This window comes from Pleurodeles waltl, chromosome 3_1, assembly GCF_031143425.1.
Source record: "Pleurodeles waltl isolate 20211129_DDA chromosome 3_1, aPleWal1.hap1.20221129, whole genome shotgun sequence".
Lineage (NCBI taxonomy): Eukaryota > Metazoa > Chordata > Amphibia > Caudata > Salamandridae > Pleurodeles > Pleurodeles waltl.
In genome coordinates this window covers 1,921,838,944-1,921,866,445 of record NC_090440.1, presented here as the reverse complement: position 1 = coordinate 1,921,866,445, position 27,502 = coordinate 1,921,838,944, and the positions used below count along the sequence as shown (strand labels likewise).

Here is a 27,502-nt window from a genome sequence, read left to right as displayed (position 1 = left end):
CATAATAGGCGATTATTAGGCTGGTACATAATATAAGAAGCAGTGCCAAAGCTAATCTGTCCGGCCTCGGGAAACCGATCCAATGGTAAACAATGTTATTGCAATTATGTGTCCCAAAAGTCAATCTGAAAATATAACTTCAACACATAGAAATGACAAAAAATATACCAAAAGCATAAAGAATGGCAAGTGAAAAACTATTGGCAAAATAAAATATTGGATCACAAGCCCTTGTCCTGAAGTGTACTACTTTTTTGTCAAATGTTAACATGTGGTCATATAAAATGCTGCAATTCGCAGTGTAAGAGAGCCAATAACAGGAGCTAGGCTGACCCTTTATCACAGGTTTGCTGTGGTGCGAGGAGGTAAAAATGTGAATAACATTTGAACAGACCAATGAATGAAGAGGCTAACCCAAAGATCCTTTCTGTACACACACACACACACATATATATATATATATATATATATATATATATATATATATATATATATATGTATATATATATTTTTTTTAATTTAAAGTTCTTTTGGTTACATGAGGCTGGTGAGCTTGGAATAGTAGCATTCACCACCAGATATTCATAACAACAAATTTCTTTTCACAACTTACATTCTGTCAGAAGTGTAAATGAAACTACTCCTGAGTATCTTCCCCATTGCATCAAGTGACATATGTTAATTTTCTCCTTTGTTCTCTTTCCCTGTCTTGTCACTCCCCCTTTTTCTATGTATACTTCTCTGCGGCTAAACAGTGAACTTGTGCTCCGCTGAGTAAGAGCAATAAGAGTGGGTGGGGGACAGCAGCTTAACAACAGGAAAGAAGGAAGGAAGAGATAGAAATGAGTTAGAGAGGTTGATGGGGCACGGCAGAAAGGTAAAAAGAGGGATGGTTAGGTGGGAAAGAGAGGTAGAGCGATGTGTTTGGTTTAGAGAGGTAGAGAGAGCTAGAGATTGTTGAACAGTAAATTAGAGGGAGATATACAGAAGTAAAGAGGTTTATCAGGATGTGTTCAGGTAGAGAGAGAGAGATAAGTGAGATACAGTCGAGGAAAGAACTGAGGGGTAGAGAAAGTGGCACAGGTAAAAAGAGAGAGGTTGAGATGGAGAAAGAGAGCAAGGTCACTTTAATGTACATCTATAAGGTATTTCTATAGCGCAGATCTTCTCAAAAGGCAGCAGAGCACAATACCTGGTTAAAGGCAAGCTTGAAGTCAATGAGTAATAGGAGAGGTATCTGGATTGTTGTCCGTTAATGCTTCGCTATGTAGTGTTCTGTTAAGAGATGAGTCTTCAGCTGTTTCCTAAATTGGGGCAGCATTGGGGTGGTCCTGATGGATACGGCGATATTGTCCCAGATCCTGGGTGTATAGTTGGAAAAGGCCTGTTGTCTTGTTTTTGTTCTTTCTTACACTTCTTAGTCTGCAATCTGATGGTGTCTCTCCTGTGGATGTACCAAGAACCACAAGAGACTGTGAGCATGTTTGCAAGACAAGCGGGGTACTTGTGATGCTCTGTAAATGATGCAGCTGGTTTTGAAAATGGTACAGGCCAGCAAGGGGAGCCAGTGATGTTTCATCAGATGGGGTGATTTGATCATATTTCTTCAGGCCCTGGGTGAGATGTGTTGCAGCATGTAGGGTGCCCATAATGTATTCCAGTGTGGAGTCTGGAAGGCTATGATATAGGGCGCTACTACCATCTAGATATGAGAGTTCAAGGGCTGCACAGCAGTTCTGAAGTTGCTTTCTGGAAGAAACAGTTTGACTTTAACATGTTACTTCTTGAAGGTGGGGACCTTGAGCAATTGCCCACTTGCTTGTTCCTTAAAAAAATAAAGCTCATATCTCTATAGGGCTCCCTTTCTCCCACAAGGGAAGCAAAGGATCCTGCCCTCTCCCCTTACAAGGACCCACCCATCATGCATAGTGCCTGGCCAAGTGGCTCTCCATGTAGTAGCCCACCTATTGTCTAATACAAACAGATTAATACTCCTTTCCTTGCAGCTCTAGGTTGGCTTCCTTTTGAACAAGGCTCAGTATACAAAGATGCAAGCACCAGATACAAGACAGTCCACCTCAACACACCCGAATAGCTCTCAAAAATTTCAGATCTCTGGCAAGAAGAGAATCTTGTGAAGATAGGCTCAGCATGAGTTGAAAATACATAGACTTAAAACAACCTCCGACCTGAAATGATCCATTTATGTTAATGTTTTCCCACTTGCCTTTCTCTCATATTTTTCATGTGTATTGTGTTCTATTGAACCATTTCTATACAGTTCTCTGTACTCAGGGACTTGAATGTGCTATGCTGAGTACTCAAATAAAGCCAAGTATGTGCTTTGGGTCTCACTTTCTACTAGAGTCTTTAGCATTAAGTCAGACTCTGCTCATCGCCCAATACATGGTCCAAATAGATTATAAACTTAATTTTATATAATAAAAAAAACTGCAATAGATCGGACCCTATAACATACAGGTCCATCTCCCTGATTGATTAATCAGTCAAGGTTATTGGGATTGTTTTGGTAAATCAGATCCAGTGAAGGTCTGGGCAAATAATATCCAGGCTGACATTCAATATGGAATTAGTCCAAAGGTTGCTATGTTGATCAGTGCCTCATTCTTTATTTCCTGACTGAGAAAAACTATACAAAGCCACAACTTATTTAAGATGTATTAACTGGCGCAGCAGGGCCGAACTGACTATTTCCTGTGGCAATAGGGGTGTACCAGAGACATTTTTCACCTCCTCCAGCCAGAGTTTTAAGGCAGCAGGTACAGCAGGAGAGAGCACCCTCTCTCCTACTGTGCCTGCTGCCTTAAATCACTGACTTGAGAGAGAGGTAAAGAGGAAAAAAGCAAGTGAGGCTTGCTTGAACATTTCTTTCCTAGGGCTCTTTTTGGTTCCCCGTCTGCCGTGCTGATCATAGCTTTTAATTGTTTCAGCTTACCAGAGTTAAGGTGCTGTTTAGATCATATGGGCCAGGACAATTAATAGATGCTTGACTTACTGCCTCAGTGTGGCTTTGGTCTTGGGGCAAGTGTTCAGACTGTGTCACAGCCCTGCTTCTGTGTTCCTCTTACGTCTGTAGTTTGGAACAGGCTTTATCGATTCATCATGGTTGTTGTCAGGAGTTTGTGGGGGTGGGGGGTGTAGCTGGACAATGGTTACCAAGATTTGATGAACTTCCATTTATGTTATTGATGGATGTGGCAACTAATTTTCACCAAATAAACAAATCGGTCTGCAGAATCTTAATACTAATAATATCTTAAGGGTTTGGATTACACAGCAATGAACAGGAGTTATTTTTGACCATAGTATATTATGTTTTGTTTTGCAGCCCTGGTTAGTAACAAATCTATGACCAACTTGCGCAAAGTGTACCAAACAATGTGTCCCACTGGTGGCTTTTGAAGCTGATAAGTGGGATTACTCGAACAGGGAAAAAAGGGGTTCCTTCTGCATCTGTTGGGTCTTGTAATCTCATCGTTAAATAAATACGTTATTTATTCACCAGGAGCTGTTGTTCTCTTACTTGTAAGCGTCTTCATCATTTATTGTCCTGAAGTTGTTGCTAACAGTATTGATTGAGCTGGAGCCTCATTCCACTGGTCTGCTCTTAAGACAGAGGCCGAGAACATCTAGCCCACATCCGCGGTTGTCATATATTCCTTCTATCTGTACCATTATATAACGACCTCTGTAGTGTTTAGCAGCATACATGATCACACCTTTTGACCAAGCTAACCACTTAAATGCTTTTTTGATGTTAGCAAACCTCTCTAAAACAAAAGTTAAAGCCTACTTTCCCCTAAAAATTGTCACATGACTCTAATGGCTTTCTCTCATTGGTTGTTAATCATTAAACGTCTGAGCAGTTCCAGACTTCTGGACCTATGTAAACACTTGCATGCCTCCCCAAATCGGAAAAAGTTTACCATATCTGCATGCCTGGTGGCCTGAATAATCTGCCTTATCTAACTGTATTGTTCTTGACCCATAATCTTGTCTCAAATTGTGTGGATCTAGGCAAACATTTTAATTTTCAGGGTCACCTTTTGCCTAATTATCACAGATGATATCTCCTTATATGTGAGTTCAGTATGTCTGCTGTACAAAAAAAACAACGATTTTGTTTGATTTAATGGACTAAATGTTTGCTCCATCTATAATTAAAAAAAAAATCTATCCCAAATATTGGGTACATGTGACCCCTGATTTGCCTCTTAGGTCACTAATAGCATTCTCTTTAAAGTGTGGGCAGAAAATGTTTCTCAATTCAAATTCTTACTTTTAATATATTACTAGAGCATGATGAGGTAGCACACACACCATCATTTGCATGCAGATATTTTCCATTGACATGGCCACAAATGATTCCACTTACATACAGTTTTACCGATAAAACTGTAAGCTTAGAAATTATAATTTGGTGGAAATGGGCTTTCAGCTAATATTGAGCATTTGCACCTCACCAAATGAAGTATTCTGATTTGATTTGAGCTTGTAAAAATCCTGCTTTCCATCCACTCAAGAATGACAAAATAGTGTTTTCCTAACTACTGAAATATATTTAGAAATATTTGTACAGTTTATTTATAACCTATTTAAATGTTGTGTGTCCAGCATGATTGTCAGACAGTAAACACCAATCTCCAGGATAAAATAAACAGCAATTTGTAAGACAACATAAGCTCGCACTTGACGTTTTGGCTCTGAACACACACCGAATGTGACAAGATATAGACAAGTCTTAAAGGCATCTTTATTGCTCGTTCACTTTTCAAATGGAGGGGGCTTTCACTTTCTGACTGATCAGACACCTGTACTTTGCCAGTTCAAATTTTCTCGGTTGACCTGGCAAATAGGCCCTAAGAATAACTCTCTGTCATAAAATATGAGTCTCCTTAGCTAGTGGGTGAGTAGATTTCTCCAGGCCTGATATGCTTAGGTTTCCGATAGGCTTGTTCCAGCCAGAGGTACCTGCATTCTGCCTGTGACATAGCAATGCCATTTAAACATTATTTTCTTTTTTTTTCTACTACTTTTATGATCTGCCTAGTCGCCAATGTCCTTTTTGCGGGCTTCCGACTTTGCACTTGCGGACCTCCTTTTTCAGGCTAATTATGTTGGTATGACTAGTTACTTGTAACAGTAGGAGACATTTGTACAAACCACTGTGAAATCAAGGTCTCTTATTAAATCATCTCTTGGCTGCACATGGCTCGTTAGCAAACATAATGCTAAACTTAACCTCATATGTTATTCTAAACTATTATTACTTTGTTCTTTGTTCATTATTATCAGATGTTTTTGTTATTGCTTTTTTACCAGTGTCTGGTGCTTTGTGAGTGTTGTTATGGTTTAGATAAACCTCAGTAAATTACACATGATGTGCACAATAGTCTGCAATGTTCTGAGGTGATTAAAAGCTCTATCAACTGATGACGCCTAGGATTTAGGCGTTAAAAGTTCAAAGATCCATCTTTGGTTACCAACAAGAATCCTTTCCGGGACTGCTGTAAAAAGCAAGAAGTGGATAACCTTGAAAAACGATAGCAGTCTTTCACCTAATACCACTTCTGAATAGGTGAAGTCTGGTTTGCACCTGTCACTGAGACTGTGTGTCTGCTCTGGCCATGTGGCTAGCATGGTTAATGATAGGCAATTGAACAGGAGTGTGGTAATCTATGGTAAGCACTCGCCAAGCACTGATCAACCTTTCATTGAATTTCATCGATTCATCACAAGAACTGAGCTTGTACAAGATTATGGCAAAATAAATTATGTGAATGTGTGTCTGAGTTTTTGGAAAGGTTTTTACACATTGTAGCACAGCCACCTGCTAGAAGATAGATGTATAGAATTCCTTTTGGCAGAGAATGTACCATGTTTACTTGTTAGCATAAATAATCACAGGAAAGGTCAAAATCCATGCAAGAGTTCTTTCTATATTTGATGGCAAAGCTAAAAATTTGACAGTTTTGACATTTGGAAAACACATTTTAGTACCCCACAAAGCATTTTATGTTTGAAGCTCTTGTTTCTGTGAATAAGGAAAATCAGGGATGGGAAGGGGGTGGGGGTCTGCATTAGCAAATATTGTTAATGGATGCAGCTGGCAAGGAGAAGCATGCACGTGATCGTATTTATTATATATGTGTAACTTAAGTATAAAGCAACAGAGAAGGGGAATACAAAGTTAAGACAAGTAAGATGTGCTTACAAATGGCAAGGTTCTGGTCTTTGGTATATATGTGGCCTAGGCAATCAACATTACTACTTCTAGGCCAGCCGTTCTTTGAAAGGAAGTCTTAAGCATCATCCTGAATTGGAGAAATTAAGTTGTTTATTCCTGTGTTGGAGTGCTGTTCAAGGTCCTTATTGCTGAGGAAGAGAAGACATGTCTTCTAGTCTTTTCCTTCGGCCATTTCTTTGTTTTCAGTCTTGCATAATCCCTGTTGCATGTTTTGCATTCACCAATAGAGATCTAGGTCTTTTCTGCCAGTTCAGAGGTGTTCAAACTGTGGACTAGCCCCTTCTACTGTGAACTCATGTCAATGTAGGCACATGGTCTGGCCTACAGGATCATTTAGGGAAATCTGTGAGGAACACTGACTGATCACACTGAAAACGTAGTAAATTACCACAGGGTGCCTCTGACAACTTTATAATGGGCTTTTAGTAACACATTGTTTTAGCCATGTCCTGGCCGGGAGTAGAAACCAAAACAGGGTCTACAAATAACTTTCACAATTTCAGCTTCTCGTTTTTGACAAATGACTACACAGAGGGCACTTCCACAGTGCCAGGTCAGCCAATGGCATGTTAACAAACGTTTATTTAACTGCACTGTTAAAGTAAAAGTCATTACTGAACATAACTGCAGGCTTGAAATTGATACATGTATTCAGAGCTGCCAGGTGGCCTCATTTCTTGTGAAACACCTAGCCAGTTCTTGTGTGTTAGCCACCATTCATTGCATTTTGGGACTGGTGGTTTCATATTTAACATTGCTTAAGCTCAAACATTCCAGCATGCAGAGCGTTTTTGGTTAAACATCTACGATTGTCCGTTACTGTCACACAGGACATGGGACCAGTTGCTTCTTGGGTACAGTGCTGTGGCAAAATATAAGGCAAAGATAGGCATCAATTTTTATGTGAAAATGTGTTTCACACCCTCTACAGTTCCTTACAGTTTTTGTCGGCTTTGTGTATAATACCTTTTTAATTGCAGTTTAGGATTTGTTGTAAGTGAAGTAAAGAAGAATACTGCTTTTAGACATCTGTTTTATTGTGCTTCTTGCCGCGCCATCTTACTTGAAACATTTGTCTTGCTTGCTCATTTTACCCTGCACAAATTCACTGTGATAAATTGAAAATCACCACTGCAAGGCAGTTGTGTCTGTCTTTTAGCGAGTGTTGCTTTAAGACCAACTAAAACTCTTTAGCTTATTTGAAGTATTTAACATTTTATAGAATAGTTGTGCGAACCGTACTTGCCAATATAGGGGGCCCGATGACATAATTGTAACTGGGGACTAGATGTGTTCACAGCATTAAGACGTTTAAAGACCATTGTGCTGGGTATTGTATTTATTTCACTTTACGTTCCTCTTGCAAGACCATGAACTGCACCAATTTGAATTAGGTTTCCTGGGTGTAGTTTGTCTTATACAGGGAGTGCAGAATTATTAGGCAAATGAGTATTTTGACCACATCATCCTCTTTATGCATGTTGTCTTACTCCAAGCTGTATAGGCTCGAAAGCCTACTACCAATTAAGCATATTAGGTGATGTGCATCTCTGTAATGAGAAGGGGTGTGGTCTAATGACATCAACACCCTATATCAGGTGTGCATAATTATTAGGCAACTTCCTTTCCTTTGGCAAAATGGGTCAAAAGAAGGACTTGAGAGGCTCAGAAAAGTCAAAAATAGTGAGATATCTTGCAGAGGGATGCAGCACTCTTAAAATTGCAAAGCTTCTGAAGCGTGATCATCGAACAATCAAGCGTTTCATTCAAAATAGTCAACAGGGTCGCAAGAAGCGTGTGGAAAAACCAAGGCGCAAAATAACTGCCCATGAACTGAGAAAAGTCAAGCGTGCAGCTGCCACGATGCCACTTGCCACCAGTTTGGCCATATTTCAGAGCTGCAACATCACTGGAGTGCCCAAAAGCACAAGGTGTGCAATACTCAGAGACATGGCCAAGGTAAGAAAGGCTGAAAGACGACCACCACTGAACAAGACACACAAGCTAAAACGTCAAGACTGGGCCAAGAAATATCTCAAGACTGATTTTTCTAAGGTTTTATGGACTGATGAAATGAGAGTGAGTCTTGATGGGCCAGATGGATGGGCCCGTGGCTGGATTGGTAAAGGGCAGAGAGCTCCAGTCCGACTCAGACGCCAGCAAGGTGGAGGTGGAGTACTGGTTTGGGCTGGTATCATCAAAGATGAGCTTGTGGGGCCTTTTCGGGTTGAGGATGGAGTCAAGCTCAACTCCCAGTCCTACTGCCAGTTCCTGGAAGACACCTTCTTCAAGCAGTGGTACAGGAAGAAGTCTGCATCATTCAAGAAAAACATGATTTTCATGCAGGACAATGCTCCATCACACGCGTCCAAGTACTCCACAGCGTGGCTGGCAAGAAAGGGTATAAAAGAAGGAAATCTAATGACATGGCCTCCTTGTTCACCTGATCTGAACCCCATTGAGAACCTGTGGTCCATCATCAAATGTGAGATTTACAAGGAGGGAAAACAGTACACCTCTCTGAACAGTGTCTGGGAGGCTGTGGTTGCTGCTGCACGCAATGTTGATGGTGAACAGATCAAAACACTGACAGAATCCATGGATGGCAGGCTTTTGAGTGTCCTTGCAAAGAAAGGTGGCTATATTGGTCACTGATTTGTTTTTGTTTTGTTTTTGAATGTCAGAAATGTATATTTGTGAATGTTGAGATGTTATATTGGTTTCACTGGTAATGATAAATAATTGAAATGGGTATATATTTTTTTTTGTTAAGTTGCCTAATAATTATGCACAGTGATAGTCACCTGCACACACAGATATCCCCCTAACATAGCTAAAACTAAAAACAAACTAAAAACTACTTCCAAAAATATTCAGTTTTGATATTAATGAGTTTTTTGGGTTCATTGAGAACATGGTTGTTGTTCAATAATAAAATTAATCCTCAAAAATACAACTTGCCTAATAATTCTGCACTCCCTGTATGGGAAGCAATGTGTTAGGTGAGAGACAAAAATATGCTAGTCATAGCACAGTGTACATTGTTGCACATACACAAGAAGTGTTCTGGAGGGTATAAGCATAGACACATACATGCATACCTACTTTTCTGATTTCTTTACTGTTGTCATATGATTAGCCATCAGCATCATGTGATTTTGGAGATGGAAAGAATCACGTTTTCAATGTGCTCTGAAATTTTTCATTATTGGTAATTCTTATTCTTGCAAGAATCAAATTTTGTAGGTTGCCATCTGAAAAAAGAACAGGCCTTTTGTAGTTCATGACCTTTTAAAGAGATGGGTTGTCAAAAGTAGAGAAAGGCGAGCCAATGGAAGCTTGATCCAGAGTCTAGCCTTAAGCCTGTCTCTGGCTCAACTTGGGGTCCTGTTGGAACTTCAAACCCATAATGAGCCGAGCTTTCATGTGGCTTTAATCTTTCTCCCTCCGTGTACACTGGATGTGGTATTAAAGCCAGACCTGCCAACTTTGGAGCTCTAGAACCAGGTTCGAGTGCTGGTGTCAGCTCAACATTCAGTAATTCTGAGCAAGTGACTTAATTTCCTCATCCCTAGAAACAATGAATGGTGACCTTGTGTAATGTAACTGCTGCTAATGTAAAGCAGTTCCAATACTTTCGTGTCAAGTTCGCTCAGTATAAAAACTGTAGAAAAATTCATAAAGAGGGATAACAAGGCCTTAACCTAAAGAAAGACAATTGGTTACAGATTTACTAGCTGAGCTGTACAAAGCAAAACTAGAAAACCTGGATAAATCGCAACTTCCCCACTTAAGTTGTGTGCTTTTAGGCAAATAATTTATTTCACAAAAACAGTTTTTCTTCATTATCATGTACAAACGCACTTTCAAACGTGTGAGTTCAGAATACCAATTGTACAAAAACCAATGCATTTGATTTAATGGAATATTATGTTGCTGTATAATAATCTGGGCCACTTGCAGGGTTTATATGTCAATTGTCTTGCGTCTTAGTTCAGTAATGGTTCATGTTTAAAAACAATCGCCTTTAAATTCAGTGCTATGATGTGACCTATTAATGTTAAAGTTTACACATCTTAAAGAAATGCACATTCATAAAAACAAAAAAATTGTAGAGATTGTATCTTGTTTTACGTGCTGTTGTTTGATTAACATAGGAAACATTTTCAGGGCTTGGGTCATGCACGGGCTTTAAGATCCGAGCCAGGCCCTTGGCTCGGGTCTCCCTGTTGGTTTATTGACTTGCCCACCTCTGGTCAAAATAGGGGCCGGACTGGAGAGCATTTCTCTTGTTTGACATTCGATGCAGAGTTTGTGTTGAAGAACGAGTGGTCCAAATTTATTGATTGCTTGTTATGTGATGCACACTGATTGTGAGATGATGCATCTAGTTGCCAGATGGCAGTACAGAGAAATGATGTTTTAAGCGATCGTAGTCTGGGTTGGTAGATGAAGGACCTGTCTGGCATCTGCATTCTGAATTCTCAAATATTTCCTGAGTATTAGGAGTGGCATCCAGCTATTGTCCATTGTTGTGCTCGAGGTAGGAAAGCACTAAGGTGATTGTTGCTTAAACTTTCCAGACCCCCAGAATATTGAAATTATGTGACATGCAAAAATAAAATGCGAAATCAGCGTTTTTGTAACAGTCCCTCTTTTTTAAAAAATAAACTAAGGTGCCCACGAAAATGAAAAATTGGCTTTTTTTGTTTTAATCAGCTGATACACCTTTTATTGGCTCTGCACTGTTGCTGAGCCAGTTGAAGGACTATGAGGAGCAGGCTGGCAGTTTACCTGTTAAAAGATTCGCAGATGCAAGCTACTGGCCAGGTTCCCTACATATCTTTCTGTGCCCCCCTTCTTCTCTTCTTACCTTTGCCTCCTGCAACCAGTGTGTCAGAAAGCCTTTTTAGTCGTTTACCACTTTAACAACTGTTTAGCAAAAGATTTCCTATAATGCACAGAAACGTTGTACTTTTCTAATATAATTATAAACCACAGATATTTTGGGAGAGTTTTCGTCTTGGGAGTTGCAAAAACTTTTACTGCAATCCCATAGAGAGATTACACCAGGGACAGAGCACTTTGCACTCAATCCTAAAAAGGCTTAACAAAACCGATGAGACCCCGGTGAGCATTGCAGTGCCAGGTGTGTGGTGTAGTTCTGGAGAGAGGCACAGGAGCCACTGAAGACCCATTGCAGTGACATTTCATTAATATCACATTGTTAGCTAGTGCTTTGCTGCTGACACGTGTTGTTTAAAATGGTAAGGTTGGGCTCTGGGTGTGATTGTTATATGCCATCAATCACAAAAGAATGAAATACAACTCAGCTCAGGTAGAGAATGCAAGATTGGTATGTTTAACCAAAAGCGCTTCCGATTTTTACGTGAAAGATCTTACATTACTGTTTACTTTTAAGACAGGTACAATGTATACCTGCCACTAAAACAGGGGTGTGGAATTTATTAAAATATCTACTTGTCCAGGGGACAGGTTGCTTCTCAAATCTACTTGTCCTGTAAAAAGATCTACTTGTCCCTTTGGTGCCATGTAGTGTGGCGACAAATTATGGCAGCAATCTCATTATGTAAGAGCTTTGATAATAGCCTCTCTGATTTATGCCAGGGCTACTACCATAATAGGGCTTGAATACTTGCAGTTTCAATCCCTACTGTAGCAATTTCCTTATTTTGCCACCTTTCTGCAGATCTGCATACTGGGGCTGGAGGAAGCAGTAAGCAATAGTTCCAGGGCTGGAATGCCTATGAGTCTGCAAACCTACTAACCTGCATGTTTTAAAGATTTTCACCAGCTTCTCTCTAATATTTTCCCATAATAAGAAAGGTTGGACATTTACTCCTGACAATGGCAGAATTAGAACTTCTTCCAGGATTGGGAAGAAAGTGGCTGGAGGGAAAATGCACTTGCAAATGCTCAATAGATTTTCACATGAGCAAATCTACACATCATATTTACCCATGCTAAAATACAGTTCACAAATATTTTCTAGGGTTACGACATATACCATGGGTGCACTTTTGTGACTTTCTTTAAGAATTTGGGGCCACATGTAGGTAGGTTCAGATTTGCGACCCGCAAATTGCGAGTCGCAAATCCGAATGTAGGATGGTGTCCCTGACACCATCTGTGATTCGCAAGGGCTTCGCAAATGCCCACCTCATGAATAATCATGAGGTGGGTCGCAATTTGTGGCCCCCTTGCGAATGGCGGCCCTCACAAGGATGGTGGCCTGCTGGAGACAGCAGACCACCATGTCTGTGACTGCTTTTCAATAAAGCAGTTTTTTATTTTTTTGTAATGCAGCCTGTTTTCCTTAAAGGAAAACGAGATGCATTACAAAAACGAAAGCAGAGCAGGCAGTGGTCCGCAGGACCACTGCCTGCTCTGAAAAAATGTTTACAATGACATTCACAATGGGGAATGGGCCCACTGCCTGCTCTGAAAAAATGTTTACAATGACATTCACAATGGGGAATGGGTCCCATGGGGACCCCTTCCCTTTTGCGAAAGTGTTAGCACCCATTTGAAATGGGTGCAAACTGCGATTGGTTTGCGCCCGCGTTCGCGGTCACAAAACAATCCTACATTGCACTGCGAATCGCAATTAGGAAGGGAACACCCCTTCCTAATTGCGAGTCACAAACCCGTTGTGCGATTCGGTAACTAGGTTACCGAATCGCAAAACTGGGTTTGTCCATCGCAATGTGCTTTTTGCACGTCGCAAACAGCGAAAGTCTCTGTTTGCGACATGCAAAAAGCTACCTACATGTGGGTCTTGGTCCCTAATTAGGTCTGGTGTTAACAAAGACATTTTGTGTTTATTAAACTTCTATTTCTCTCTCTTTCGGCTGGTTTTACTGTAAGTGATCGCATTCTGCTCTTCCACAAGGAGCATATTGGCACACAAAGTAGTTTTGTTCAGTGTCAGGAACTACAGTGGCAATCAGTGACGTAACGAAACTGGAGGGTGCCCATTTGCAAAGAACATGGAGGAGCCCGCTCTCCAGACTCACTCAGGGCAGGTGCTGTGCTGAAATGGCCCCCTGGAGGGCAGCTGCGGGGCCTTTGTTATGCCACTGGTGGCAGCGTGTGCTTTTAGAGTTCAAAAACTTTTTTTTTTTTTTTTTTTGCCAGTGTTTGTTACAATGTTGAGGGCCTGGTAGCTCCCACAACAATAAAGTGTTACAAAAGCCATGTCAAAACAAGACATGCATTGATGAAACTAAAAGACTTATAAAAATATGTCAGATCAGTTGGCTTTGTCAGTGTTTGTTTATTTTCATGCTTCCCATAATCGTGTTGAAAATGCTTACACTGATTTTCCATTAGAAATATTTTTGGGAAAACTAGCATGCATCAACACATTTTACTAAATGACACTTCATTTGCATCTAATCAGAGAGCATTCCGGGAGCATTATAATTAGCCTCATCGCCTAAACTTTTCCAACGTGTATACATGTTTTTTTTTTTTTTGTACTGGAACCAACGTCAGTAGTGAAGTGTGACCTTAAAACATTTATTTACAGCACTCACCCTAATAATGAAGGCTTTCAAATAATGAACCATAAATACAAGTTCGAACAGCATTATCTTTGGAAATACATTACCTCAACTGCAGAGAGGTAATGTGCTCTATAAACAGGCAGCCAAAGGGTTTGTGCTGCAGAGGGTTGGGCCTACTTGTCCCAAGGACAAAGTAAACATAAAAACTTGTTGCCCTTGACCCCAAACAAGATGTCCCGGCGTCGGGCGATAGGAATTCCACATACCTGATTAAAATAACACAAAATTTGGTGATTGGGACTGCAAAATTTGCACTTTTTGCTATAAAACTTGCCATTTCAGGCCTCAAAATCCTGGGAGGGTCTGACTTTTTGAGGGAAGCCAATGTATGAGAAGACTCTCCTTGGTATCTCATTGGAGATTTGATTTAGATGAAGTGGGAATTTGGTCCATAATTGCCTCTAACTTTGTCACTTTTGCTAATTTGTATAGTACTGGCCCTGTTTGTTGTGGCCAAATGTTTGAAGGGTGATAATCGTTCCATGCATATTTCAGTAGCATCCAGTGGTCAATCTCTTGTCTGCATTGTCTAATGTGATAGGAGTTGAGATAGGATGAATTCATGTTTTTTAGCATGATTTGTCTCTCATCCAGATTACGGTATCTGTTGAAATTGAAAGAGCAGAGGAGGTCTGTTATAGGGCTGGGTTAAACATTGGGGAACAATGGTTAAGCCTTGAAGTATGCCAGCTGTGGATCTGAATGATGCAGAGGAAAAAGAGGCTGTGCGATGAGGGATCGATCACTGATGAAAGATGAGATTCGGTTGAGGATAATCCCTTGAACTGTGTTTGTCAAGTCTTGTAAGCTAATAAAAGATTAAGTAGGATTACTTTTATTTGTTTGTCAGCTATAGTTTTGATATCATCCCATATGGCTATGAATGTTGCTTCAGTGCCACAACTAGGAGATTATCCAGTCGATAGTCTGTAAAGAGCCTATTTTACTCTGCGAATTAAGTTATTTGACTTAAAGCAGATCTTTCAAAGAGTTTGCGTAAGAATGGGCCATTCAGTAATGGCTGACAGCAGGATCAAGACCATGTTCCTTTAGAATTTGATTTATGTAGGTGGGTTTGTTTAACTATTAAGGTTCCAGTTGCCAAGGAGTAGTTGATGGAGGATGTTGCAGGGATGTCAGTAGAGCTGTTAAGAAAGGGTCTGCCAGTGACCCTACTGAGACACATGCTTTTGTGATATTAATGAATTACTCAGAGAACAAGGGGTTGAAAAGGGTAGCTTCAGATTAGACTTGTTCTGTAACTGCAGAGTGAGATTGAGTTTGTTTATCCATTTGATCTTTTCTAGATATTTGTTGAAGTTTTTGTCTTTTCTAAAAAAGTGACCAACAGGAATGGGACCAGCTCCTGGGTGGAAGTAATTACGGGTTCCAGAGTTCACTAATAGTTTTGTGGTATTCCCTCAATTGACAAGTAGTTTTTGAGACACGGTTCAAATAATGCATTTTTTGTCTTTTTTTGATGACAGCTTTATGAATTCAGAAATAGCTCTAGAATGCATGTTTGTCAGTATTTTTTCAAGATTTCAACCAGAGTCTTTCCAGGATCCTTTAATTTGATTGTAGTATTTCTCTTCCCCTTGTCGGCCTGCATGTTTTCCTACATGGCTTAGAGTATGGCAGGGACTTAAATATGATAAGATTGTTGAAGATATTCAACATGAGATAGTACAGCAGAGCTGTTATTTTGCTTGTGAGCAAGGTAGTAGATGAGAGATAAACAAGTATAGAGCAAGTTTCTTCATCTGATGTTTTTGAGATGGGTTGCCAGCTTCTAGTTTTCAGTAACGATGGATTAGAGAGGTTGAATTCAATTATATGATGATTAGTTATGGGGGTCAGTATAGTTCTTGGTTTCTCAGATGATTTTGGAAGAGGCAGATATTGAATCCAGGGTATGTACATTTCCATGAATGGGCGGATGAAAGTTGATGGACTCTAAAGAGTATAGTCCAGGCTTGTCAAACCAGGCAAAGAAGTTGTCATGTATGCAGAAGTTGTGATGTTGTTATACGGTTACAACAGAGTCCAATAAGCTCGCAGGGCGCAGAGTGTAGGAAGAGCATAGTGAATACCCGGTTATATGGTTATGGCCTGTCAATGAGGAGGTAAGGGCATGGATAACTTGGAGAGCATGAGACAAGTAAAGATTCATGTTCGGGCTTGGGCACCCTTCAGTGTAGTTGGTCAGAATTGGAGGTTTTGTGGAATTGTCCCAGGCTTTTTGGTTGCCCTTTATTTTTAAGTGTTTTATAGCCTTCATGTCGTTTGTTTGGCACATCATCCTATTGTTAGATTTTTGGTATGAGGATCAGGTCATGACTAGCATCTGGTATAATTTCATAGATACTCAGACAATTGATGGTAAGATATTGTGATCAGGCGTTTACAGCAGTACAGTAGACAAAGTAAATAGATTTGAAAGAATAATGTGGATGCACAGTGAATAAAGTATGAGATTCAGGTGGAGTAGGGAAGATAAGGTCAGTATTGTCTGACTTGGGTATGAGCAGTAGAGTTTTTACCGGGCTTGGGAGCGCCACAGTCAGAAAGGTGCAGAAAAAGTGAATTGAGAAAATATTTTACGGTATTGAGATCTAATGGTAGCAGAAGATCAGTTTTGGAGGGTGTGGGACACATGAGATTAGAGAAGGTGCTGGGTTGGCGAAAGATGAATTCTTAAGATATTATAGCTGTACAAATCAATGTATGTGATGTGAGTGTAGAAGAGAGGTAGGTGTTAGTATGAGGTAAAATGATTTGTTACAAGGATGGATTGAAGGTCACAGTATGTGCTTAGTGAGGCACAGACTGGAAGGTGAGAAGGAGCTTTTCCAACATTTTAGTACATGGAGTAACGAGAGGAGAGTTTGGGATGTGGTTTGCGTTGTGCACAAGTATATCTGTAGTTGATGATGAAGGGTGTAAGTAGATGAGATGTTGAAGTTGTAAGTGGGAGTAACAGGAAAGGGTATTAAGTGAGACAGTAAGTGAGGTCATAGTAATCCCTTAGTGTCGAATTAGGGTAAAATTTTGGATTTTATATCATTGGCATGTCTTAGAGTGTATGAATTCGGTAACATTTGTTTATATTTCTGTCCAGATGTTCACATGCTTTCCAACGTATCTGATTTCTGGCTACAATAGCTCCTGCATAGATAATGGAAGAAATGTAGATCCAGAGACACTGAGAATGGGGTTTGCTTTACTCTTTTTGTTCTCTCTTATTTTACGTGATTGGTTCTGGAGTTGCAGTTGGTAGGCTGCCAGAAAACAATTGTATCAGTAGGTCTTATGGAGAATATAGATTTGAGGTGAGGTGTGGCGTTTTATGTTCGGAGCAGCAGAAGTACAGCTTCCAGGCACTTGGATGTTTTATGAGTTTATTATTATCATCAGATTTTTAACTGTTGTAGGGGCACCATCTACTTTTAACACAGAAATATAGCTTGATTAGTTTAATTACCAGTATCCACTCATGTAAATTATAAGCAGAGGCTGGCCAGCATTCAAAGTTTAGATCAAGGGTAAAAAAGAGATTAACCAATACTCTACCAACAAATGGGGTACTTCATATGCTAGAGGGAGTCAGTGGAAAGCACTAAAGGTTTGATACAGGGAATTTGTATGAGTAATATGCAAGGAATAACACTAGAGCAGGAGCAAGCATTGACAAAATACAAGGGTTTCCTGCAGAGGATGGTTTCTTAATTTATGTAAACCAACTGAAGTAAGTGGCTGGCAGGTAGTGGATAGTTTAGTCTGTCGCAGAGCTCTCCTTCTGTGTTTTTCCCAGCATATCTTCTGAATAATAACAAACACTCTCAGAGGTCACTAAAGTATACAAACCAGGGCTTATATGAACATAGCATGCTATGGCGTAAGTGTCAAAGCTCTCTACCCTCACCCCTGCACCAGCTTTTAAATTCATGTGCAGGACAACTCTTCCCCCACATCGAACCACCTACCTGGCTCCAGGTTTCTGCTTAATAAGGCCGTCCCTATTTTTGGGTACTTTGGATCGGAAACATGAACCATATCATAAAATACCATAAATCTGCAAAACATGCGATGATCTACGACCCGTAATTTTATCAGTTTATTTCCTTCAATGTGCAAGGATGACATCTTTGATCAGTCACAGCTAACATTTGATCCTTCATCTTTTTCAGTATCTGGTAGACCAAGAATATATGTATTTGAGCCGCTGCTCCTGCATTGTGTGAATTTGCTTTTACAGCAGTTGACACACAAAAGAGAAGTGAAAATTAAAATGAACACATAAATAGCAATAAACATGGAATGAGATGATTGCCGGCTTGTTTGTTTTGGCACATTTATGTACGGCCTTTATACAGGCTGGAGTCTATTTTAATCTTATATCCATTGTAGTTTTACAGGGATCACTTAAATAAGGTGCAATCAAGAGTTACTACAGTCACCACAATAGTTGTTTGGCCTGAAGCAGTGATGCTGCTGTTCATAGGGGTTGATGTGGCTAGTTACCCATCTGCAGGAGGTTATGGTGTGCACTTCTGTAAGAGGAATGTAGGCCAATTTTAGAAGGGCAGGATAGGCAGGGGGGGTAGAAGGAATGCAGAGTAGAGGGCAGTAGTTCTTACCTAGGACTGTGCCTGGCTGAAACAGGAAAATTGCACTTAACCTCTCTGCCCAAGTAGAAGAATGTGGCCGTAGGTTGCACAGAAGGTAATCAGAATGTGTTCTGATCTTAAGAAATTAATTTTGACAAGTGAATATCTGTTGGTCAAGTAGGATGTGAGAATAGCACATTTGAAGCCCATATGTTAAGTTGGAGTGTTGAACAGAGATTTGTGGTTGACTGTAGCAAATGTTGCAGAGAAGTCCTAGTATATTATGTGCTCAGGATCACCACCGCCAATGATGAGAAGGGCACAGTATCACCTGCATGATGACTGTCTCTGTGCATCTTTGCTGTCTAAATTCTAACTAGTAGTCAGAGGGTGTCAATGTTACTGTATAATAATTGGGCAATGGTTGGAAACTTGGATTGGGTAAAAGCTTGCTTTCTTAATGGTCTCTCCAGTTTTTAGCATTGTGGCCGCATACCTTGTGGGAGAGGATTTACTGAAACGTTTAGCATTTTCTTGAATGTTAAGGGATTTCACTTGTGAGTATGAGATGATGTCCGCTTCATAATGCATGGCCTTGAAGGCTTTGAGGAGACTAGTCAGGTTGTCAGTGATGATATGATGTTGATGTATGTTTTTCCAGTGTGATTTCTGCTTTTTTGTGTGGTCTCCTTTAATATGTTAATTGCATTGTAATTTGATGCAGTGCTTGATGGCCTTGAAGCTTGTTGTATTTCTGCGTGAGAATTTGTTAATAATGTTTGTGTTTGATTTACTTTAGTTTTGGGACCTAGAGTGAAGGGTTTTCAGGGCCTTGAGATCTTCCTGGAGCTGTGACCTTTTACACCACTTCTGCCTTCTGATGACATAATTTGTTTGTATTCTCATAGGTAAACCAGGATGCTTAGACCTTGGGCTTTGTAGAGAAATTCTTATTGGGAGCATGCTGTGTTTTATGATGTTGGTTATGATCAGTAGGACAAGTAGTGTTGGTGGTTGCATGACCAAGGGGATTAGCTTCTCCAAGAAAAATATGTTGAAATAGTGGATTAAGGATGGAGATCGTGAGATCAATAGTTTGCAGATGCATGGGGTGCCTGTGGTGAGAAGTGGAATGTAGTGAGGTCAGATGACTTGATTAGATGCTTTTCTTGCAAAGTATAAGGCCATGTAGACTTGTGGACCATTGGATGTCTAGTGTGGACAGATTAATGTGATTGATGCAGTATCCTAATGAAACGAGGAAATCAGAAATGTTTGTGATGGTAACATAAGCCAAGTTTCTCAACTAAAGATCCTTCATTTTGTGTTCATATGGTATTTGTTGTTGACCGCTGGCTGCAATGAAGAGTGTGTTTGTGGGCTTTACATGCAGTGTGTGCTTTTTTGTCTGTTATGAGAAGAGGTGAAGGGAATGTGAATTACATTGCTGCAGTTGGTCATTTATGTGTGCTGGCTGCAGGTGGGTTGTTAGTGTTTGTATGAGGTTACACATTTTGCAAGTGAATATGTGTACAGATGCACTGTCATAGCTTACCTGATGTGCGAGATGCTTGATCAAACAGGAAAAACCTCTTTGGTTTTTAGGTCGAAGCAAATTTGCTAAAGACATCTAGGGGATATTCAGAAAGCAGACCTAGGAATGTATTCCACCAATTGCTTACCATTGGCTTTGTGGTTTGTATATTTTCTGGCTTTTTTACTTGCTGGCTTTATTTGCTTTAGGCTGTCCAGAGTGTGTTCATCCTTCCTGTTGCCCAAAGCTTGTTTACTGTATTCTTCCACAAACTTGCTTTCTGTAAACAGCCCTTTAATTCTTGTTTTTATCTTGTCTTATTTGCTGTGGATTCAAAGACAGAGGTCAAATGGCAAACCTTCTCTTTTGAGGGAGCTTTGCATTTACATTTCTTCCTCTGACTTCAAAGTGAGAGAATGAATGTGGCAGTCCTGCTGCATACCCGTGTAGGAGGACAGGGTGTAGGATGTTTTTTTTCGTAGCGCACAACACAAAAAAATGAACCATGCTGATGTTTCAGGATATATCTGAATTAGTACAAATGAATTATTTTTGTTTGTAGTTCTTAATTGTGGTGGAAACAAATATTTGAATACTGTCAAAACATACCAATACACTAAGTGATAACAGTTGCACATGTTATCATTTGTGTGCAGTAAAACCGTATTTTGGTGCAAATGTAATGGTCATTGCAATCGAAAATGTGCTATCTGTAATGGTAATGTGCTACCTCATCATGCACACTCCACACTACTCTACTCAACTCCATGATCTTCCACCCTATTACGCCACTCCATTCTGCAACACTCCATTCCACTCTATGCACCTTTACTCTAAGACATTCTATAATATGCAATACCACTCGACTCCTCGCCACTCTACCCCACTCCAGTCTATCACACTCCACTCAAATCTGTCTCACTCCAATGTACCCCAGTCTACTACACCCCCTTTGCTACAAACTGCCCCAGTCTACCTCACTCCCCTACATCCAATCTACCCCACCCCACTCTACCCCAATCTACTCCACCACCATTAACCCACCCCACTTCATCACACACACTAGTATTTCTCACCCCACTCCAGTCCGCCACACTCTAACCCAATCTACCACATTCCACCCCAATCTACTCCAATTCACTTGACTGTCATCCTGTCCACTCCAATCTACCCACTCCACTCAATCTAAACCAGTCAACCCAACCACACTTCAGTATACCCCAATCTAGCACATTCAACTCAAATCTACCCCACTCTGCTCCAGTTTACCCCCTTCACTCCAGTCCACTCCAGTGTACCTCACTCCAATATACCCCAATTCACCCTACTCCAGTGTCTCTCAATCCAACCCAACCCACTCCACTCCAATGTACCCCACTCCACCCCATCTCAGTCCAATTTACCCTCTCCATTCCAGTTTACTCCAATCCAAACTCCACTGCAATTTATCCAACTCGGCTCCACTCTAATCTACCCAATGTCACCACATTCTAACACACCCCAATCTACCCTACTCCAATCAGCCACACCCCATCCTACCCCACTCCAATCTACATCACTTAATTCCACTCTACCGCAATCTACTTCTCCCCAAAACGCCCCACTCCACCCAAATCCAGCCCACTCCACACCACTCCAACCTACCCCACTCCAGTCTACCCTACTCCAATATAATCATCTCCGAATCTACCCCACCCAAATCTACCACACTGCAATCTATCCCTAACTACTCCACTCTACCTCACTTCACCCCAGTCAACGCCACTGCAATCCACCCCACCCCACTTCAGTCCACCTCACTCCACTCACCCTCACTCCAATCTTCCCTCTTCAAACTACCCCATTCCAGTCTACTCAAATCTACCCAATCCACTTCACCCTATTCTACCCCAGTACACTCCAGTCCAGTCTACCCCACTCTTTTCCCATCTCTCACCTCAAAGTTGACCTCACTTCACTCTACCCCGTCTATCCCTTTCCATTCCATTACCTCACTCCACTCCAAACTCCACTGCAATTTATCAAACTCTGCTCTACTCTAATGTACCCCCATTCCATTCAAGTCTACCCCATGCCACCACAGTCTACTCCACTTGACCACAATCTACCAGACTCCAATCTACCCCACTCCACTCTCCTACACTTAACAACTCCACTCAACCCAAATTTACCCCTCCACTTTTCTCCAATTTACCCCACCCCAATCCAACCCACATCTCCCACTCCAATCTACCCTGTACCCCACAGCACCTCAATCTACCCTTTTCTATTCTATTCTAGCCCTCCCCATATCTTCCCCACCCCAATCTACCACAGTAGTCTACCCCTATCTACTCCACTCCAATCCACTCCATCCCACTCCATGCCAGCACAATCCGTCCCACCCCACTCTACCACACCCCAATCCACTCCAGTCAACCCCACTCCCCTCACCCCTCTCCAATCTATGCCACTCCAATCTGCCCTACTCCATTCCAATCAAACCTACTCTAATCCACATAATCTACCCCTTTTCATTCCACTCCAACCTACCCCACTCAACTTTTCTCCAATCTGTGTCACTCCACTCCAGTCTATCCCAAATCTACTCCACTCTACCCCCAATCCACCCCACTCCATTAAACCTAATCAACTCCACTCTATTCTACCCAGTCTATCACACTCCATTCCACTCTAACCAATCTAACCCACTCCACCCTAATCTTCCCCCACTCTAACCCAATCTACTCTACTCCACTCCAATCTACCTCATGCTTCCCCACCTTACCAAAGTCTACCCCACCCCACTCTGTACCACTCCAAACTACTCCACTCAGCCCTCTCCAATCTACCCCACTTCTACCCGACTTCACGCCATGCATACTCCACAATATGCCACTCCACTCACTTCTACTCTATGCCACTCCATTAGGAGTCACTCCACTCCCCTGTGCACCCCTCCACTCTAAGACACTATGACATAACACACCACTCGACCCCGCACCACTCCATGCCTCATCTCCAATCTACCCCAGTCCATTCCAAACTACCCTGCTTTAATCCGCCCAATCAACCCCACTCCGTCCACCCTAATTTACCACTCCAACACCCCTCTTCCAACTACCTCACTCCACACCATGCATACTCCATGCTGTGCCAGTCCACTCTACACCCTTCCAATCTATGCCACAGCACTCCATTCTGTGACACTCCACTCTACACCCTGACATGCCCTGCCCCTCCACTCTCCGCCTCTTCGCTCTACACCCGTTTCCCCACTCCAGTCTAACCCACTCATTCCAATCTACCATACTCTAATCCACCAAATTCAACTCCATTCCCCCTAATCTACCTCACTCCATTCCAGTCTACACTACTCCAATCTACCCTACTCCACTTTACCACAATCTACCCACTCTAATCCCCCCAATCTACCACATTCCATTCAACTCTACCCAATCTACCCCACTTCTTTTCACTCCAGTTTACCACATGCCACTCGGATCTACCCCACTCCAGTCCAATTTAACCAACTCCACCCCAGTTTACCCTACTGTACTCAACCCCAATCTCCCCCATCCCAGTCTACCCAACACCACTCTATCCAACTCCAATCTACTCCACCTCTACGTATCCAATCTACCCTCACGTCACTCGAGTCGACTGTACCATAATCCATCCAATCTATCCCACTCCACCCTAATATACCGCACTCCACTTCAGTCCACCCCACTCCACTCCAGTCTACCTCAATACAGTCTACCACACTCCCTTACTCCAATCTACTCTACTTCATTCTACTCTATCCCAATCTACCCCAGTCTATCCCACTCTGTCCCAATTTATCCTAGTCTGCCCCACTCCACTCTAATCTAACCCAATTCATTCTACCCCACTCCGTAACTCCAATCTACACCATTAGGTCCAACTCAAATCTAACCCACTCCATTCCAGTCTACTCCACTCCAGCCCAATCTACCTCACTCCAGTCTACCCAACTTCCTCACTCCAGTCTACCCCAATCTATTCCACTCCAGTCTACTCTGCTACAGTTGACCCCACTGTCCCCAGTCTGTCCCACTACACTCTAATCTAACCCAATTCAGTCTTCCCACTCCGTCACTCCAACTTACGCCCGTCTACACCACTCCAATTTACCCCACTCTACCCAATCCATCCCAATCTGTCCCAATCTATTCCACCCCATCCCAACCTACCCCACTCCATTTCAATCTATCCCAACCTGCTCCACTCCAGACTACACCAATCTACCCCATTTCATTCAATTTCAGTCTACTCTACTATATTCCATCCAATCTACCCCACTCCACTCTACTTGATTCCACTCCAGTCTATCCCAATCCAATCTACCCCACTCCACTCCAATGTACCCCAATATATCACACTCTACTGTACCCTAATCTACCCTACTCCAATATATCCCACTCTAATCTACCCCTGTCTACTCCACTCAGATCTACCCCACTCCATCCAGTCCACCCCACTTCATCCCAGTCTCCCCAATTCAATCTACCCCTCTCCAACCTACCTCACATCTCTACCCAAATCCCCACTCTCCTCACTCCAGTCTACCCCCTCTAACCAATTCCACTCCATTACAATGTACCCTTTATATCCCCAATCCATTCTACCCCACCCTAGCCCCATTTCACTCTACCCCAATCTACCCCACCCCACACCACTAAATCTAAACCATGCTGAACAGCAGTGACACTCGTGTGCAAGATGGCAAAACATTGCCGAAGTCACTAGTTCTTGAATAGGTGAGACCTATTTGCTTTGCCAATACTTGTTTGATTTCATTATACATTCACTGTCCGGGCGCATGAAGCAACAACATCACATTAAATTGCTAAGTTTAAGAGTCTAAGAAAAAGAACATGATCAACCTTATTTTGTCTCCCCACAGCTGAGGATTTCTGGTTTGGGAACACCTGTTGAGGCTTTCCCAAAGAAGGGAAAGCTTGCGACTTGTTCTTTCCTGATTGTTTGCTTGTAGTCAGTGGTGCTGGCTAGGAGGATTCCTTTTTAGTCGTACCTGTGACTGTTGGACTTCCTGAGCATTTGGTATTTCCTGTTGCTTCCTGTTAATCCTTGATTGTTTATCTTTGCTACTTGCTTTCATGTGCATCTGCACTGGAATATGGTGGCTCAACGCAGGTTTTGTGAAAATTGAGAATGACAAGACCAATTAATCATCCTTCACTTGCAGGTCCACTCACCCCCTGTCGTTAATCCCAGATGAAGGCTCACAGGGCAGCAACACTCCAGCTACAGTAAAGAGATCACAGTAAGTGTGGAAACAATACGCTAAAGGGATACAAATATAATTGTCACAAGAATAGGATCTGGACTTACTCTGTGAAGTTTTCAGGCGAACTATAACTAGCTTCCAAGAGTACCATGTATCCTGCTCAAGAGCTAAAGTGTGATGTTCCTTTACTATTGCTCCGGCAAGAAGGATACCTGAGTAGGGAGCCAAAACCAACTGACATAGAATATAAGCAGACCAGAGGAACAATAAGGAATGGGGAACCGAGAAGGTGGAAAAAGAACAAAGCTAAGGGAACAACTGAGAGCGAAATGAAGCAGAAGTGAAGTCATAATTACCACTGTTGCCAGATACATTGCTTCTGCACATGGCAGGGCTTTATAGCCTCTCTGTGTTTCAGGACGTGGCTGGTTCTAATATGGCTGTTGCAGCACAACTGATGTATTCCCCTTAATATGTGCATCTGTATTTTCCATTGGACTGCTCTCCACATTCTCCAAGTCTGAAGTCAACTGTGCATTTTACCAGCTATTGTGTCTGTTGACTTGACGTCCCTCCAGCTCTCTGCCCCTCACAAAAAACATTAAACAAAGCCCAGTAGATTGCACGGATGCAAGTGCTATTTGGCCTAGTTTAATCTTTTTTTAGTCATATTTCACAACAACATGGGCTGCTGTGGGGGGGTGTGGAGCTTGCCGAGCCGAAAGATGGCCGCGCAGTAGCGGAGCTCTGCCGGCTACCTAAAGATCCTGCACAATCCTGCCGGCCATGCCCGATCCTTCGGACTCCCTGGGGAAGCAGATGAAGCCCAGACCGCAGGGGAAAAGATCCGTCCGTCGGAGGGCTCTGGCGAGGCCTGGTGTGAGCACCGGGCCGCGAAGAAACTAAGGGCGCGCGGGTCGGGCCAGACGACCGAGACCTAGAGACAGCGTGGCGGTGCTTGCGCCTGCTCGGGGTCGCGTGGTGGGCGGGCCCAGCGGCGTGTTGTAGAGTGCCTGACTTAGACCGTGGCGGGAGTGGGGTCGTGCCTGGGAGCGGCCCTGGTCGGCGCGTCGGAAGTACTGAGGTCCCCGAGCGGCGCTGGTAGCGCACGTCCGCGTGCCGCTTTTGGGTCAGCGACACCGTGGAGCGGACAGGGAGCGCAGAGGCCTGGAGGTGAGACAACTCGGCAGGGTGGAGAGAAGCGTGGAACCTACCGCTCTCTCAGCCGGGGAGGCCGGAGTGGACTGCCCAGAGCGAACATGGCAATGATAAAACTAATGGTGTTATCTTGAAACTTACCAGCACAACTTAGGGTGCGTGCACAATTTAATAAAAGAGGGACCCTGGACGCATTGAAACATGCGCGTTGGCTGTGGCCGGACCATGGATGGGTCGCGGCAATTTTGATGACTAGTGGAGGGGCGCCGACTGTGGCGAGTCACGTCTTGGATGAGCTGATCTGGTCCTGAAGCCCGAATCGGCGGTGCTGACCCAGTGGGGGGCCCTCGGTGGTGTGGGACCGCAAGGTCTGTGGTACTGGAAAATACAGAAAGTAATTTGGCTGGGAACGAGGGGCGGACCGCGTGGAAAGGAAACAAATTTTTGCCACCATGGGAAAACATGACAAAGCCCAGCCGAAACTGCACTTCGAGTGACGTAAAACTATGAGTCAGACAGAGGAAGGCGCAGAGGCTGGATTGGAGAGGTCTCCAGAAGTCCCAGCTCATGAAGAACAAGACCTATGACACATTCTAACGGCTATGCAACAAAGTCTAACCCAAATAGACGGCAAAATCGACTCTCTATCCTATCGTGTGGACAGACTGTCAGAAAGACTAGATAAGCAGACGGAGCGTTTGGACCAGGTGGAGATATGTGTGTCAGCCGTGGAGGATGGACAAACTGCACTAGCATCCAGACAACTAAGTGACCACGGAGCTGGATACCCTTAAACATAAAATGGATGATCTGGAGTCGCGCTCTTGTAGAAACAACCTTCGCATCGTGGGACTAGCGGAGTCTACATCGATCGCAAACATGAACTTTGTCGAGAGCCTGCTGATACAATTGCTGGGGCGGGATACCTTCTCAGCGTTGTTCATGGTGGAACGGGCACATAAGTCGCTAGTGGTCTGACCCCCGCCTGGGGCTCCGCCTCGCCTGGAGATAGCGAAACTGTTGAACTATAGGGACTGTGATGCTGCATTGAAGCGAGCACGTGAGTTGAAAACATTGAGATATGAGGGT

The 27,502-nt window shown here is 42.5% G+C and overlaps 1 protein-coding gene across 2 annotated transcripts in view; it reads left to right on the top strand.

Annotated features, from left to right (window-relative positions):
- SMG6 (SMG6 nonsense mediated mRNA decay factor) overlaps positions 1-27,502 on the top strand; it is an 890,340-nt gene that overhangs the window by 1,223 nt on the left and 861,615 nt on the right. The window lies entirely within an intron of this gene.